We start from the raw sequence: 18,749 nt of genomic DNA, 5'->3' as shown, positions 1-18,749 counted from the left end.
AGTAAATGAGCTAGCAAGTTTTTAGAGTCAAAAATAAAGAACACAGATGAAAGCATGACATACTTGCTTTATTCAACTTTAGGGCACATTCTTCCAACTAGTGATCGCATACCAGTCCTTCTCTCTCATATACTAACAGTGCTACAAACCTCAAACATGATGCTTCATTTCATCTTTTGGCAGGCTCCACCTCATTTTAACAATTAACACCTGCAATCGTGACTGATGGATTCCTAATAATTTCTGAAGCAATAACTGTGTGGCCACCTTGTCCCATTCAAATCAATAGTGCCTGAAAAGCAGACCACACACAATACTTTTGTCACTCCATAACTTAATCCCAGAAATGAATTTGTGGCATTCACTGCCATGATTAAGTACATTAAATGTGAGAGAAATTACTTTAATAAAACAAGAAAAGCAAAAAATATGTTTTTTTTTTTTTTTTTTTTAACTGAAAATATATATTTTTTCAGATTTAATTCTTATCTTTACTCTCAGCTCTAGAAAACTGCTGTCCAGCCTACCGGCAGTTGGGAGTGTAGCACAATGAGCACAGAAACACAGTAATTACTTGCATAAAGTCACAACTGTCGGTTGTGTAACCTATTGAAGTACTTTCCCACTCACTGTTTTTCCATATATCCATAACATTAAGTGCCCACCCAACAAACCAGTACTGCACTTGAGTAAACCTCCCTTATTAAAAATTGTCTCCTGGAAATTAAAAGTACTAGTATAAAAACCTTAGCACAATCTAATCTAATCTAGTGCCAAACCCTAGAGACTACCCAAGGAAACCTCTGGATATGCAAGTTACAAATGCCTCCATAACCAGGTTGGTAGATATGGGCATCCTGTCACAATGTAGCAATTGCCTCATGTTCAAAGGCAACCATTAAATCCTTAAAGAAACAAATGCAGTATGTGAGAGATGCACACATGCACAACTTCACTGGAGGCAAAAATCTTGCAAGCAAACAAGGCTGTCAAGAACATGCACACTGCATCCACCGCACAGTGTCCACCACACACAAAAACCAACCTGGGATGAGGCCCTTAAAAGCAATCTTCCCTAACCTCAAAGAACTCCTAAGCTCCTATAAATGGCAACACCTACCCTTAACAATCTCTAAAGGACTCAGCAAAAGAACACCAAGCACCACAGATACACCTACAACTAGTGGAGTCAAAGCCCATAAGGCAAGCAAACACATTACCTAGGACTCCTGTCAAAGAGGACTCCTTTAAACTTGACACACAGATGCCCCACTCATCGGACTAAACAAATTGAAAATAATGGTTAGTTGCTTATCTGGAGCCACAATCCAACAAGTTACACATGCACTCGAGTCACTACATCACCAGTACCAGTATGATTCTATCACAGTCCATGTGGCGTTAATGACCTGAGACATACTTGCTTGGACTACATGAAGAGACATTGCTGATCTCTCCAAATGTGTCTCTCAGGCAGATGTGTGCCTTGCACTGAATGGCATTCTACCCTCACCAAGGATGAGGCCACAGTACGAACAGATGACATTTTCAGAAATTGGCTTACTTTCCGATGTCTCTCCAGGGGAATTCAACATTTGTCAGAATGGCAGGACAAAGGGTAGTCTGGACCTGCCTCCCCTAGGCTTCCAAATATTGGCTAAAACTTTATTCGCCCCTTAGAGCCTTTTTTATGCAATGCAAATTAACAAACCTACCAACACAGCACATAAAACTTCAAGAAACTTAAAAGTGTTACTGCTCAATGCTAGCAGCCTAAACAGGAAACTCCACATATCTCCTCACTCTGGATAATCTAGACTTCTGTGCTCTTACAGAGACATGGTTTAAATCCACAGAACTCCAGAAGTACAAGGTTTCCATGCCTTCCACATATTTAGACCATAAGCTGCAGAGATGGGAACAAAAGGTAGAGGAGCATCAATCTATATTAGCAACAAGCAAAACTCTACTTTGATTAAACAGAGTGATGCCCTGGATTTTATCCAAGTGCAAATCACCATAAACAAAGTCCTATACAATATCCTTAGCAAGCTATAGGTCATCCTCTATGTCCCTAGAATCTCATAGCTCGTACCTAGACCTATTGTAAACACCATTAAACCAAATACTCTATTCATGAAAGACTTTATCTCCATAAAATATGAAACATACACTGCCTCATACTCACAGGAAAAATTATTCTGGACTTTACTAACACAAATACGCTTGACCAGATAATGCGCACACCCACTAGAGATTCAAAAACACTGGACCTGGTACTCACCAATATGGGAGCACACCCCCCACCCACGTCAAGTCCTAACTAGTAAGGTTGGACCACAAAGCTCTTTCAAAATAAAAATCAACCCCGTAACCCTAGCAAATCTTGTAACACTTAAAAACAATTCTAAATCAAAGTGCATCCTATTATATTCATAGGTTCGTACTAGGCTAACTGCCCTTGTGGGCTATTTTAAGCCTAGCCAATTATACCATGTGCAAATCAAACCCTGCACCTTGTGTTTGTAAGGTAAACACCATATCCATTATGCCAAACTCCCACTCCTGGTTTTTATTATTAAATTATAGTTTGTAAAAATTCAATGCCCCTCCAACCCTGAGTTCACAGCAACTTATGCAGAAATTGGTCACAGAGACACTGTACAAACACACAAATGGCTATACAGAGACAGTTGTATATACTAGAAGCAAGCCCAAAACAAACTTTAAAAACAAATCACACCAGTGGAATACTAACCTTAAAAGGGTATACAAAAAAAGGGAAAATGTCAGAGCTAAAAATTAGGAAGAGCAAATCCACAATGACAGAAGCTCTCTAATTAAACAGGAAACTAAGAGGATTAATTAAGTCAAACACACTCTGGCTAGGCTTATAAATGCCCTAGGGCAGATAGCCTAGTATGACCCTATATATATATATATATATATATATATATATATATATATATATATATATATATATATATATATATTATCTATGGGTCTATATTAAAAGACCAAAGAGGTATTTCAGCGAACACCTCTTGGTCGACATGTAATGAGCGAACGCACTAATCAAAACAGCGGTTTCTTTCCCTGGGAGAGAAACAGCTAGCACAAACACACACACACACACTTTAAAACATAACATAGGGGGCTTTGCCCCCTCACCCCCCCCTAACTAAATATACCAACTCCGAGTTTGCACTACAGTGAGGAAAGGGGCTAACACACAGGGATGGCGAAGCGATTACTTTCCTAGGGAAAGAAATTGCTGTTTTGAGCATTCTTGCTTTAGTGCGTTTGCTCATTATGTGTTAACCAAGAGGTTGTAAAAAACATAGAGATAATCCGCAATTTAAATAAAACAGAATTGAACAAACTTATTAAAAACTATGTTTTATTTCTTAAACTGAGCGCTTTCACCCACAAGCATCATAGGTTTCTTCAGAGTTACATAAAAAACAACTGCTAACTGTTTTATACATTCAATGACCTATCATGTTGTTCAATCAATCAACAATTAATTAACTCCTTTTAATTAAATATACGCTTTCTTAAAGAAGTATTTATAAATTGTTCAATTGATTGTATGAGAAAACCATTTGATATAATTATATAAAAATAAATAAAAAACACAATCAAATATACAAAACATGCATATGTAAATACATCATTCTTATTTCATTATAAAATTTACTGTTGTACTTGTTTATAAAGTAATAAATAAAAAGCATAGTTAAATAAATTTTATACATTGTAAGACAACCCTAAATAGTCTATTAAAAAGACTTAACATGTTTTTTATAAAAGACTTTACATATTTTCTAAAAATGTCCTATTATTGAAACTATATTTGATTTTGATTTTGACGACAGAGAACTCTTGGCTGAACTAACTGAACTTTTTGATAATACAGGTAAACAACTAATGAAATTAATTATCAAAAATAACAATGTAAGGATAGCTAAATTAAGTGATACTTTAACTGAGCTTGATAACAACATAAAAAAAGATTTGTTTGAACATAACAAAGAAAAATTTGATAAAATATTTTTGGAAATGAAAAGATATGTTAACAATGGTCTTGATACTAAAAACAAAAAACTACAAAGGGACACTAATGATTATGCTACAAACAAGGTATACACACATTTTAGAGACTACAAGCGTAGTTTCAAACCTTTAGATAATAAGCCATTTGGTAATGTTAACAATGCTGTAATAAGGCCTAATACTGAGGTAACAGGTTATTACAGAAAACATGACAACCCTAATTTTAATGAGGAACCTTTTTTAGAAGTTGGAATTGTACAGTGTTTTTAAATCAGAAGGGATGTCAAATTGTAGATTTTATGGACATTACCTGGATGACATCCTAATTTTTTGGGATGGGAATTATGACCAGTTGTCAGAATTTTTACTGTTCTTTAACACAAGTACTACTTTTTTGAAATTCACAATGGAAATTAACAATGAGTCCATCAGTTATTTGGATATACGGATCAGTAAGGACCATATCAATTCACAATTTTGTTCCACAATATACTGGAAGCCAACATACTCGAACTCCCTTTTACATTTGAGAGCGGGCACCCGCTCCACCAAAAAAAATCCTTAGTGAAAGGACAGTGTGTGAGGTTGGCTCACATGACCAGCAAATTGGAGGATTTTTACAAGGAAAGGGGTGTTTTACTGAGTATGTTAAAGTAAAGGGGCTATCCTGAAGAGTTTGTGACATCAATATTGGAAGAAGTGACATACAAGAGTGGAGGGACATTTCTTTCCCTTGCTAGGGCTTGACATTATGAGACTATGCACTCCACCAGAGAACAGTGTTATGACAACTGGATTTAAGAATGGGCTAATTCTCACATACACTCCACAATTCCTCCTGATACAGGACATTATTATCAGAAATTGTTTCATTTTAAAAAATGATGGGAATATTGGTGGAAAAATAGGTGAGACACCTTTAGTTGTACATATAAAAAAGATACCAGTATTAAAAATTTAATAGAAAAAAACAGACGGGAACAACAAAGCCTATTCAGGTAAAATGACAAAATGTGGGCATTGTAACCAGTGCAAGAACATCTTGGAAGGTGACAAAGTATTCATAGAAGGACATGGTTGGAGAAGTCTTAACCACAAGAGTAATTGTGGTACAAAACAGGTGATCTACGCAGGTATATGCCAAGAGTGTCCGGGTTTTTATATAGGTAAAACCAAAAATGCATTCAGGACGCGTATTTACCAACACATGTACGACATTGGGAAAAACAATCTATAATGCACTAGTGAAACATATTAGCATGCATTCAGGTCATCATTTCAAGTTTATAGTACTGGAGAAATTTGTTATGGACGAGAGGGGGGTTCCATTGACCAATTATTAGAATTTAAGGAACTACTATGGCAATTAAGTGTTAATGCCACCACTCACCCAGGATTGAATGACATGGTGTCTCTTAGTAGTTACCTAAAATTAAAAGCTGACTTTTTGCTCTAAATTAGGGACAAGGTCTACTTATGTTTTTTAAGCTGTTTATTTTTCGTACTTGATTACTATTGTTTAAACAACAGGCATTAGATATATAGTGTTTCGTGATGACATTTTTTAAGGATTTATACATACATATATATTTATATGTCATTTTTTATCTTTTTCTTCTCTATTTTTTAGACTTAGTCTTTTATTTATTTGTCATATACGTTACAGAGGAATGTAAGACGTGTTAGTTTTTGATTGTGTTTTATTAGTTCTTAAAAAAGGGAGTCTACAGTTTTAATTCACTTAATTGAACTAATTCATTATGTATGTTAATTGGCTAACCTATTGGAGTATAAAAAGGGCAATGTGATTATGTGTTTCATTCTGAAGAAGTAATTTGTAATTGGTGACGAAAGTGCTCAATAAATTGGATTTACTGCATTTCTTGGATCTAGCCCGATTGTTCTTTTGTGCTTCAATTTTTTAGTAGTTTTTTTTTTTTTGTTAACCAGCAAATGAAAATCTGAATTAATAACCCAAGCCCCCTTGTCACCATGAACATACAGATATGTCAATAAAAGCCCTGCTCTGTAGAACAAGAGAGAGAGAAAGAGATAAGCGGTTATCTGAAGTACTGGAGAAGCTAGGTGGAAGAGGGCTTAAGTGAGCAGATGATGCAGGCTCCCCTATCTTGGTGGGGGGGGGGTCTGTGTTTACTATTCTTTCACCAACAAGCAGTCTTGAAGGCAATGAAGGGCACAAGATCAGGGGATGTGGACTAGGTGCAAACAAGTTGATGATGACAGCCTACACTAACACCTGAATGAAAGCATGCACATACATGGAGATGGCATGGTAAGCCCTCATAATAACGCAACTGCCCAAATCAATCACTCAGTAGCTGGAGTAATGGCCATTACAAAAGCCCTAATAGCTTATATTGTCAAGATGCTGGTAAAGGAACAGACCTCTCCATGCCTACCTATATGATGGTTCCTCCAGTTAGCTTACACCTCTATGCTGGAGACTCCCCACCAGCAAGGAAATGAATGGGCTCAAGGACTTATAGGAGGAGCCTTGAATGATGATAGTCATGTAGGGGGAAAAACTCTAAGAAAAAAAAAAGATGTGCCAAGAAAAGGATTCATGATCTGTGGCATGTGCCCATATGATGCAGCTAGCCTTTCACTGTTGCTGTCCACCACCTTTGTCCAGCCTTCACTTGTTCCAAGCAGCTCTGAATGATTCCTGAGCCAAAACCCCCTTCTCCACAAAGTAGTGATTCCACCTTTATTAATAACCATGTCACTAACCACATTCTGCATTGCCTTTTCACTTCACCCTACCATTTCCCCCAATGATAAAGTGCATCTAGACTGCATTCCCTTTTTATCTTCTCTCATCTAATGTATATGTAGCTTAGCTTTTCTAAGTCTCTCCTCATATATACTAGTTTCTTCACTCCCCCCCCCAATAATTTTAGTAACTCTGCTGGTTGTTTTCTGCCAGCCTAATTTAGAGTTCTTTCTGTAGCCTCCAGAGATGTTTGCAATGCTGCAAATGCAGTCTTATCAGATTTCCCCCTTCCAGATTTCTTTTCTCAAGGGATTGCTTTCTTTAAATCAATAATTTGTCCCTAGTATGTCAAGGCTGCACAGCTATTCAGTAAATATACTCAATCAGAACAGATTCCTCCAGAATTTCAACATTTTCAAAGGACAAAGATCCACTTTCCAACTACTAGTTCCAGGTTCCTTTATCAAGTAGAGCTGTGTAAAATCTTGCCATAACAGTAGATGTCCTCCTCCACACTGTTGCAGTACTCTTTACAACAGTGATTCCCTGCCAAAGGCAGCCCAACGTCCAGCCAGTATACTAAAGCCTTTTGGTTGTAAAGGGTATGCTGTATGTCATACTTATGCTCTTGGTGCATGGCATACAGCATAAGGGTGAGGCCCAGATATACCATCCTCAGAAGCGAAAAAGCTCTAATAGGAATAACAGTCCAAGGATACAAGTAGGTAACAAGGATATCCAGAAGGAAAACGACCAGGGGAGGAGGGAAGGAGTGAATACTGCAACACTGAAGAGAAGGACATCTACTGTTATGTTAAGATTTTACACAACTGTACTATGTTCTTCCATATCACTGTTGCAGTATTCTTTACAATAGGGAGTGTTAAAAGCTCAAGAAGGAGGTCGGGAGGAGGAGGAGGAGGAAGGGCCAGCAGAGCCTTCTAGGAAGCCATGGAGAATTTCCCTGGCAAAGCCAGCACTAGCCCTAGAAATCACATCCAACTTTTAGTGCTTAGTAAAGGTATGCAGACAAGTCCAGGTTGCTGCCTCAAGAACAGAATTGGTATCTAAACCCTTCAACAAAAACACATCCCTAGTGGGATGAGCCTTAACAGAAGGAGGAAGGTTCTTCCCATGAAAAGAATTGCAAAAAGAAATGGCTTTAGATATCCAGGAAGACGTGGTTTGCTTGGAAACAGCCAAACCTGAAGACCTAGTATGAAAAACAAAAAAATGTTCATGAAAAGCTTTAGTTCTATCCAAACAATATCAGAATTGTCTATGTAAATCCCAATAATATTGATTCAACAACATTAGTAAAGAAATTATTCACAGAGTATATTCAGGAACAACAAATGCTTCAGATTGTAAAAAAACCTACCAGGGGATGAATATACTAGATATTGTTTGTGTTCCCAAAGAAATTACTGTAACTTCAAGTCAAGTTTTACCACCATTGATATGCAGTGATCATGGGGTTATTAAGGTTAATTTGTTGCTAGATGTTTGTGTCTTTCAGCTTTTCCTGGATAGGGGTCGCCACAGCGGAACTCCGGTCCGCTAATGATTGGTAGTTGATTTTTACGTGACGAGTTACCAGCTCTGACGCACAACCTTCAACGAAGGTATGCCCATTCAAATGTCTCCATGCAAAAGATGCTCTAGCTGAGAATCGAACCAGACAGCATCTTACTGTGAGGCGACAACGCTACAGCAGCACCACCACCGTAGTTTGTTGCTAGATAATTCTGGCAAACTGAAATCTAAGCCAATGCACAGAAGGTTAATTACAGATTATAGGGAAGCAAAACAGTTACTATACAAAACTAACTGGAGTGAGGCGTTCAGTGGAAAAACTACAGATGGAATGTGGAAAGTTTTAAGAGAGAAATTGAGTGCAAAAAGACAAAAAAAAATGTTTAACATCAGGATCTAGGCACGCAACATCAAGGGGGTATATTTCCATAAGAACAAGATACCTGATTAAGGTGAGAGAGAAAAAATATAAGAAATGGAAGAGGGTGAACTACAACTTTGAAAACTGAAATAAACAAGCTAGACAAACAGATTAAGCATAGTGTTAGACAAGATCAAGAAAAATTTGAAGAAAATTTATATAAAGATATTGAGCATAATAGGAAACCTTTTTATACATACATAAGATGCGGAAGGAGTAAAGATACACAAATTGATAAACTGTGTGCAGATTTTAAAATTTATTCTCAGACACAACAGATTATAGATATATTTACAAAATCTTATGCAAAACAGTTTGGCTCCACAAAAGGGATGGTAAGTTGCCCTAGTGACATCCAGGTAACCCCAGTTACTGGAATCAAACTAGATTATATTGAAAAAGAACTGTGCAAACTGGATCCAAACAAAATGCAGGTAGGAGACGGAATAAGTAACAATGACCTGAAAACACTTCAGCAAGAACTTATAGGTTCATAGGTAGGTACTAGGCTATCAGCCCGAGGGCATTTATAAGCCTAGCCAGAGTGCGTTGGCTTTCGCTGCCCCATTGATTAACTGAGTCTCTGTCAAACAGAGCCAATTAAGTGATCCCAGGGTGTATTTTCTGTTACCCATCCACTCGTCAAGGTTTCTCTTGAAGAGTATAAGTGAGGGGCTCTACCTAATGTAGTTAGGAATTTTGTTCCAAAGTATAGGGAGTCTCTGTGACAGGACTCTATCCCTCCAGCACGTTCTATTTATTGTTGTGGCGAGGTTTAGCTCACTAGAGCACGTGGCTCGCAGTGACTTAGATTTCTTTAGGTGGAGCATGTCCATCAATTCTGAGTTGGACATGGCTTTGTAAGTCAGACAGAAATCACCTCTGAGTAAGCGATATGCCACTGAGTACAGCCTGAGTTTTTTCAGTCGGGCTGCATAGGACATATGTTTGAGGTCAGTAATCCTCTTGGTGAGGCACTTTTGTGGCCTTTCCAGCTGTTGAAAGTGTCTTGTGAGGTACATCCCAAATGGGGCATTGTACTCTATGATGGGTCTGATGAGTGACTAGTAGAGGGGCACTATAACCTCTTTATTTCTAGATGCAAACCCTTTAGTAATCAGATGGGCCAGATAGAAGGATTTCCTAACTACTTTGGCAATATGATTGTCAAAGGAGAGATTACTATCTACCTGGGTCCCCAGATCTCTTATTACCTCTTCTGTATTAAGGGGGCTGCCACCTATGTGGTAATCCGTGAGTGATTTGTTTTTCCACAAACAGGATGAATATGTATTTTTTGGCATTTAGCTTGAGGCCATGACTTTGACATCAGGTGTCCGTCTCAGTAAGGCCGTTTTGGAGGAAGTCTGTGTCAGCTGGAGAGACAATTATGGCTCCCAGTTTGCAGTCATCGGTGAACTTGGTTAGCCACAGTGCTCCTGTGTTTGCCTATACTTCTGAGAAGTATATGCTGAACAGTAGGGGTCCCAGGACCGAGCCTTGCGGGACACCACTTGTGACTGGTTTATTGTCAGACCTGGAGCCCACTATTCTTACCGTGTGAGTTCTGTCTGTAAGCCAATTGGCAACCCATCTCGTGACGTAGGGGTTTATGTTCAGGCTGGTGAGTTTTTCTGTAATACCCAGACACCTGCAGCAACTGGAAAGACCCCAAAAGTACCTCACCAAGAGGATCAAAGGGCTCAAACAGATGCCATATGCTGCCCGGTTAAAGAAACTCCAGCTCTATTCAGTGGCATACCGCCTGTTCAGGGGCGATCTGTGCCTGACGTATAAAGCCATGTCCAACCTGGAATTAATGGACATGCTGCACTTCAGAAAATCCAAATCCCATCGAGCTACGCGCTTGAGAGACTTGAACCTCAGCACTGAAATAAATAGGACAATGCTGGAGGGACAGATTCATAACCCAGAGGCTCCCTTCACTCTGGAATAAAATCCCAGTCCAGGTTAGGCAGAGTCCCTCATTGACTCTCTTCAAGAGGAATCTTGATGAGTGGATGGGAGATCATAGGTTTACCCCGGGTATCACTTCTGTGTCACTGTTAGATAAAGGCACAGTATACTAACCTCGAAAAAGGGCATAGCAAAATTAATTTAAAATGGGTGGCAAAAGCCAAACACATTCTGGCTAGGCTTATAAATGCCCTAGGGCAGATAGCCTAGTATGAACCTATGAACCAATAAAATGCATTCACATGGATATGATTATTCTCTGCACACACAAGGTAATTGTTAACTCAAGGAGATCTAACTGTATAATATAATTTGATCTGTTATTCTATACACAAAGACACTGTTCCTGTAAATACTATATACTATAATGCTTTCCTATGAATAAGGTTCCTGTGCACAATGAGGTCAGGAGGACCTGAAAATTAGCAACTCTTGGGAGAAATCCAAAGTGTCTAGGAGCCACTAGGTGTTTCACTTCGCTTCAGCACTACTGATTGAGTAAGTGCTAGCGACTGTATAAGTACGCTAATGCACACTATTCAGTAAGGTCAGGATGACCTGAAAACATATATTCAGATGAGTTCTAATAAAAATCTAGGAGCCATTAGGTTTAGTAGGTCTTTACAGCATAAGCGATATAGTAAATACTAATAGCTGTAGAAATGCGTTAATAACACACTACACAATAAGGTCGGGAGGTCCTGAAAAAAGTAAACAGTGGCCACAACGCTAAAGAATCGGAGCCACTAGGTATTTTGTAAATATGTATGCTTGCATAAAACACACACAATATTAACGTTTCACAAGGACAGCATACTAGCAACAGTTCCTATAGCCTGTGGACATTACTCTAATATATATACATATATCAGCACTTTTCTGCAGTTATACGAGTCATTCTACTGGAATTAGAGGTAGATAGTAAGGATATAGTCAACCAGAACTAACAAACGAAGCTTCAGTGTTCTATATTAAAGTTCTGTAACCTTATATGTTACAGTCGCTAAAGACTCAACAGTAACAAGCTGCTGAGGATATCTTAAGGGTCGTTCTATGCACATGTCACCAGTACAGCGTTCGTAGCAAGCAAAACAAAACAAACGGAGCTATTGGCTTTTATATTAAATTTCTGTAACCTTATATGTTACAGTCGCTATAGACCCAACAGTAACAAAGCTGCTGAGGATATCTTAAGGGTCATTCTATGCACGTATCACCAGTACAGAGTTTGTAGCATAATAGATTTAACAGCACAAGCTATGGTTATTTTGCATTGCGGTGTATTGTGTTATAACAGTCTAATACATTTGAAACAAAACATTAAGGCAGTTGATTTACATTAAACAAGGTACATTTGCATTACAGTTCAAACCTACCGGGTAGCGAGACTCGCAGCCTGCCGTTTGCTTCCTGATTTGAAAAATGGCGCCACAGAGAACACCACTGCTATGAAAACTTGGGGTGGATATGGGTCTTTGTGGGAGGGGATGAGGTAGGGACTGCAGGGGAGGGGGAGGGGTATTGAGCCGAGAGGAGAGGTGAGGTGGCTCAGGTGAAACAATCAGTGATCAGGATTACAACTACAGGTAAAGCCAGGGAGTGGGATTGTATCCTTTGTGGTGTCTGTACTAGTAGTATGTACAAGAGCTATTTTAATTCCTTCAAAATAAAAAGAAAAACTAGGGAGAAAGAGAAATTATTACGTAGAAAAACTCTGTTAGGGGCAGAGATAAATCCTATTAGGTAAGCCTTCAGGTCTAATAAAAGTGGGTTTTGCAAGACCTTTTTATGGTAAAATGCTGCAGCTGGTAGCGAATAAGGGGAGTGATTCTCAGCACTTAGGATTCTGCACACTTGTAATGCTTTTATGGGGTTATTAGGAGCAGTTGGGGGATACCTATGGACTCATGGGGCTTGCGGCAGGCTGCTATCACATACACATACATATATATATCTGAGCTGAGAGGTGAGGTGGCTCAGGAGAAACAATTTAAACTTATTTAAATCTAACTCTTAACGAACGTAAGCATAAATGAATGATTTGTTTTGGGGGTTACCACATCCTTATGAAAAATGAGAAGAGGAGGAGAAGCCATCAGGCTTGCAGTTCTGAAACCCTTTATGCTGAGGGATGTAGTGTAAGAAGACTGTTTTCCAAGTACAGAGTTTAAGAGAAGATGAAGCAGGCTGAAAAGAAGACAGTATTAGTTTTTTCCAAAACATAATTCAAGTTCCAAGGAGGGGGCACAGATTTGTTTTTGATGGCTTGATGTTAAGCATGCCTTTTAAGAACTGCCTGACCTCCAAATACAGAGGGATGTGGATCTAAAGGTAGGCAGACAGACTGCTAACAGATGTGCTTTTACAGAAAAATATACCAGCCCCGAGTTGAGCAGCCCATATGAGAAAAAGATAATTATGGGCATACTGATTTGAAAAGGATCCTGCTTTTTTTCTTTTGGGATCATTTGGAAACACTGGAAGCATAAGTGTTTCTTGTAGCAAGTTTTCCAGCCTCTTGTACCATGTCTCAGAGAAAAGGTGCCTAAATGAAATGAAATCAAAATCTGATCATCTAAAGTGTTATATTTTAGGGTTTTGTAGGTTTGTAGGTTTGGATGAATGAGACTGCCCTTGTGTTGTGTGAGCAAGTTCATCCTGTGAGGAAACATTGCGTTGATTGTTCTGGGCCAGATGGAAGAGAAGGGAGAACCACTAATGTCTAGGCCAAAATGGGGTCAGCAGCAAAATATCTGGTTTGTCCTTGATTTTGAGGAATGAGAGGAAGGGAAGTGAAACGAAAAGGAGGGAAGGCATAGAGGAATTTCCCCCATCAGTAAGAAAGCATGGCATCTATTTTCTAAACCTCTGGGCATGGTACCCTGGAGCAAAATAGTCTGAGCTGTCTGGTCAGGGTGGACACAACAGATCCATCTGTAGAGTTCCCCACCAACAGACGGTCTGTAGGAAGACTTCGCTTTTCAACATCCGTATCATCGCAAACAGAGCCAGTAAGAGTCACTCTGGAATCTGTGTTTAATATAATGCCTAGCCACAAGGGGTGCAGAATTCAGTAGAGAAATTACTGTCTGGATCTGGCAAATCTGACATGAGTTTATTAATGTCTGCAAAAATAGATAACGGATACAGAATCATGTGTGCCTGGTAACGGATGGCACGGAAAGAAATAGCAGAACTGTACACCTTGTACACCTTCTTTACAAACCTACTCATAGCACTGCTATCTTTGTCACTGGACACTGCATTGGAAGATGTCAGAAGCTAAACAGGTTGGTCATACTTCACAGACATTACAGCAGGGTCAGCTGAAGGATTTTTACAAACATTTTGGGAATCGGGAACAGTGAAAAATCTTTTTTAGTGAGCAGGAGACTGAGATTCTAGATTTAGTTATCACAAAAGTATCTAGCATTGTTTCCAATACTGGAGATTTGGCTAAAGCTTTTGAAACTCCCATACACAAGAAGTTATAATACTTCTTCTGGACATCTGACACCTGCTTGCCTTCTAAACTGTATCAGCTTCACGACAGTGTCCCCAAATGAAAGCTCCTTTAAGGAAGAATCAGGAGACAAGGAGTCACCATCATCTTCAGATTCAAAACCAACAGGAGAATGAATATGGGAAGAGAAGGCTAGGGAGTCTATTTCAGATTCTGATCCATTATCCTCAGAAGAGGAATTTGTTTGTTTTGTGGAGAGTGAAGAGAGGGAGTGGTAAAAGCAGAAGAAAAGAACTGAGGGAGCTTTAGGGACATGAAAGATTTAAATAGCCCTCGAGGAAAACTAAGCCAGTCTTTCTAAAAGAAAAAAGTCATATGAAACAAAGGATCATCTGTTGCTAAATAAAGTCATAATGCACAACTGTAAAAAGGGGAAGAATCCAAGCATGGAATGGATTGACTACAAAGAAAGCATTTGATAGTATCCCACATTCATGGAAAAAAGAATTCTTAAAATGTTCTTAAAACTATATTATAGTGACCATGAAACAGTGGCAGGCCACTTTGCAATTAAGCCATGACAGATGGCAAATTATTTTTCCAGGGATAAAAATCCAAAGGGGGATATTCCAGGGTGACTCCCTGTCATCTCTGCTATTCTGTTTTGCCCTAATCCCATTAAGCTGCCTACTTAATAGATTAGGCCATGGTTATAATTTGGCTCCTAGAAGACAACAAAGTGTAAAGGACTTATCTTCTCTTTCTTGATGATTTAAAAATGTATAGCTCATCAATCAGATAAGTAACTGAAAGCACAACTGCAAGTGGTCATAACTTTTTCAGTTGATGTAAGAATGTTATCTGGTCTTGAAAAGTGTGCAAAAGCAACCTTTAAAGCAGGAAAACTGCAGCACCAAAAAACATAAATTTGGGATAAGAATGTGATATAAAAGAACCTGAGCAAGAGGATGTGTATAAATATTTGGGAACTGATGAAGGATCAGTAATAAAACATGAACAAATGCAAATAAAACTTAGTAAGGAATATTTTTGAGAAATTAATCCTGAAAACAGAGTTGAAATCTAGGAACAAAATTCAAGCTATAAACCAATTTGCTCTTCCTGTCCTTATAGTTTTGGAGTGACTGACTGATCCCAAAATGTGTTGGACAGATTACATAGGTTATATATTCCCTGTTCCTAAGGAGGAATGGGCCTCCTTGAAATTGATTACACGTATAGATCTGCAATCATGGGACTGCACACATCTGCTGACCTCACAGGACCCGAGCGTAGTTAAAGTTTTGAAACATCAGAAGAATAAATCTAAGATGATTTCCCTGTTCAGTCTAGAAGCAGCATACCGAAGTCAAGCAGGAATGGAAATCAAACCAGAAGTTGATTAAAATAAGGCGACAACTGAATGTGCCAAAAAACAAAAGAATATAAAGTGCAGGATCAGATCAGAAGGCAAGAAATGTAGAAAACGTATATAACTGCAAGTACAGAAAACTTCTGGAAGAACCTCATGTTGATCAGGATCGAATGCAGAAATGGTTAAGGAGAGGCGAATTCAAACCAAAAGATGAAAGATTAATATTGTCAGCCCAAGACAGTGGGCTACGCACACATTGGTTTACAAAGTCCATTGAACATGTGGGAGAAACAGACAAATGTAGGTTTTGTAAAACAGAACTGGAAACAATCACACACCTCGTTACTGGTTGTGACACACTAATGGCAGAAGGACTGTATACTGAAAGCCATAATAAACCGGCAAGACTGTTGCACTGGGGATTGTGCAAACATAATATTGAAGTAGCTGAAAAACACTGGAAACATGAGCCATAAAGCATCATAGAAAATGAAGTCTACATCACATGGGATCACCCATTACCAGTAGTTCAGAAGATAGATGCGAGAAAACCAGATATACTGGTCCATGAAAAGAAGATAAAAGTAGCATTGAAATCACTACACCTAGCGACTACAGTGTCTTGCATACAGAGACACAAAGTCAGAAAATACCACGATTTGCAAGCAGAAATGTGAGCAATGTGGAGGAAAGATACCCAGACAGTTCCAACAGTTGTAGGAGCAACAGGTCTTATAAAAAGGAATCTAGAATCATATTTAGATATGTTACCAATACATGTAACTCCATACAAATTGCAGAAGGAGTCATTACTGGGCACATTACGGGTGCTGCGAAGAGCACTTCTGGCTGACATCAAAGACTGAAGCAATACTAACTTTATGAACTTTAATCGTACTTTGACTTAGGAATGGGGTCCACTCCCGTCATGGTAATAGAAACCCAAAAGAGAGGATCTCTAGAAACAGCAGGAGTAGTAGGAGAGGTATGGTTCATCTTCTTTTCCTTATGAACAGCAGCGTGCACAAAATGGGGAAGATCTGATCACTGACATACCTCAGAGTACCTGGGATGAGTTATCTTACTAAAATCTGAGGAATATCCTCAGCTCCCTTGGAGATGATTAGCAATTGTGCCCCTTTCCTAGCCAAAGTGGCTGTCTGACCAGCTGGACTGGAAATGCCAAGTGGATGCCTCTTGTTAGCATCTGAAGGGGTAGTGAGGCCAGATGCAGCTATGAAACCTGGACTGTCTGAGGATTCATCAAGAGCCATACCAGAGATGGCTCGATCCAGCAAAACAGCAGAAGCCTCAGGCTTTGATTTCTTCAGCTTCTTTTCAAGCTGGAGAGAGACATCAAACTAGGAAGCCTCAGAAGCCATCACACACTGCATAAGCTCTTTCAACTTTTGGTTCTTTAGAAAGATTTTTAAGGGGACACATGGCTCCTTAGGGTTTTAGGAACAAAAGGCTGGCATGCACTACACTTATAGTTGTGACCAGGTCCTAAGCAAAATAAGCATTTGGTACAACTGTCCCTCTATGGAATTTGCTTCCCAGAGTCAATCGAAAGACTGAAGTTGAAGCAGAGGCTCACTTTTCGGGTTGTCAGCAAGAAAGTTCTGGGATATTTCACACCTTTATGCACTTTGGGTACACACTGGATGTACAGCACAAGGGAAGAGTATCCCAGCTTTGATATGCTAGTCAGGAACACAGCATCTTTGGCAGGATACCTATCTTATGTTATTAAGACTGCAACAGTGATCAAGGAAAGAGATCACCAGTCCAGTTGCTTATTTGTAGTTTCACAAAATTAATGCAGTCTCTTCCTTGCAGTGTATCTGGCACAGCAGAAAATCTTGGGAATTCTCTGCCTTCTCAATCTTCTAACTACTATTTTTTGAAATGGATCTTCTTGAGAAGCCTCATGCTCAGCCTTTTCTTCAATTCAACCACTGATTTTTGCAGTTATCAGTTTGAATAGCTAGTTAAAGCTTCTTCTCTTTCTAGCCTTTTTATTATTTGACTTTATATATTCCATCAGTGGTTCACTTACTTCGAACATCTCCATGTGCATTTGATTTATTTTTTCCTCTAAATTACTAGAATCCATATTCTGTACAAGAGCTGACACCTGAGCTGCATTTTGCTGAACAGCAGTGCAATCTTCCCAGTCAAATTTTGTTCTCATCATTTTCTAGTTAATTTCCCTTACTTTCTCCAGATTTCTTCTTTGCTGGTATCTAGGCAGTGTAACTACTAGCCAGTGGCTGAATTTTACCCAAATGGAAAGCTTTTGCTGGCTTTGTTTCAGTTTCTGTTTTCACATTGGGAGAGCTTTAATCAAGCTGTTGATCAGTGCGTAGCCATCTTAAAAGTCCAAACAGCCAATGTTGTTAAGCAACTTTCTTGCACAAAACCATAAACAGCAGCCAGTAGAGAAGAGCATTGGGAAGCTGAACAAGCTTTAATACACTTTGCACTTCACAGTGTGTGTGTGACAGTGCAAAGTGTATTACATGTTTTAAAGCTATTACAAGACAACAGATACACTATGCTTCCAATTACTGTCGGAAATAACACCCAGTTTGGCATTATTTTCACTGGTGAAGAAACAAGTTTCCATCGGGTTTCCTTTTGTGATTTTTGATGCATGGTTTGAGTTTCGGAATCCCTTGGCTGTTTCTTTGCCCATGTTACAGCTTTCAAAGAGGTACAATATTTTATACTCTTACAACTTTTTTCTCTCTAACTAGTAATACAGTGGTGTAAGTTTCGTGTACTAAAAAAGAAATTGTGACAGCACTAAGGTGTTAGACCTTACACTTTTTTATCCCTCTCAGCAAATGACAGTACACTGAGCAGAAAAGACTTGTGTACTAAGAATTTTGATTGGGTCTCTCCTATCACAACCAAGTAGTTATATATTCTTGAAACAGATACCAGGATTCACATCACAAGCTTTTTTTTTACACCCTGCTCTTAATGTGAATTTTCTGATGACCACTTCTTAAACCTAGAGCAGCTTGGTTATGTTTAGGTCTTTGTTATAAAACAAGAAATACCAAAGCAGATTTGACACTTATAATACAAAAATATACACCTGCCTGACTTAACAGGGAACTCAAACACTTGAGAATGGATAGAGGAAATACTCTATCTGACCCATCGAGGCAGGCCCCTC

The 18,749-nt window shown here is 38.9% G+C and overlaps 1 protein-coding gene across 2 annotated transcripts in view; it reads right to left on the bottom strand.

Moving 5' to 3' along the window:
- RINT1 (RAD50 interactor 1) overlaps nt 1-18,749 on the bottom strand; it is a 625,783-nt gene that overhangs the window by 123,356 nt on the left and 483,678 nt on the right. The window lies entirely within an intron of this gene.

The sequence above is a fragment of the Protopterus annectens genome, chromosome 11.part0 (genome assembly GCF_019279795.1).
Source record: "Protopterus annectens isolate FY-2018-M chromosome 11.part0, PAN1.0, whole genome shotgun sequence".
NCBI classification, from domain to species: Eukaryota; Metazoa; Chordata; order Ceratodontiformes; family Protopteridae; genus Protopterus; species Protopterus annectens.
Note: the sequence above shows the minus strand (reverse complement) of the source record. Positions and strands in the feature narration are given on the sequence as shown.